The following is a 267-nucleotide window of genomic DNA, read 5'->3' on the forward strand; positions in this document are numbered from 1 at the left end:
ATGCTTTCATTCAATAGCTTTTGTGAATTGCTCTATTTTTAAAAAAAAAATTTTTTGACGAATCCCACTATGGCGAAGGATTGGCTCATGAATATTAAGAACAAGTCCTGACGACGTTGCTTGGTAAACTCGTCTAGCAATCATTCTGCAGCGCAGGCTTATTTTATGAATATTAAGATAGAATGTGCTTATGAATATTAATTAACAGGAACTGCCACCCAATGGGAAGAACGACACGAAACCTAATTAATATTTATGACCAAATCC

Source organism: Siphateles boraxobius, unplaced genomic scaffold (genome assembly GCF_051911475.1).
Source record: "Siphateles boraxobius isolate OS27281-9 unplaced genomic scaffold, OSU_SipBor_1 53, whole genome shotgun sequence".
Lineage (NCBI taxonomy): Eukaryota > Metazoa > Chordata > Actinopteri > Cypriniformes > Leuciscidae > Siphateles > Siphateles boraxobius.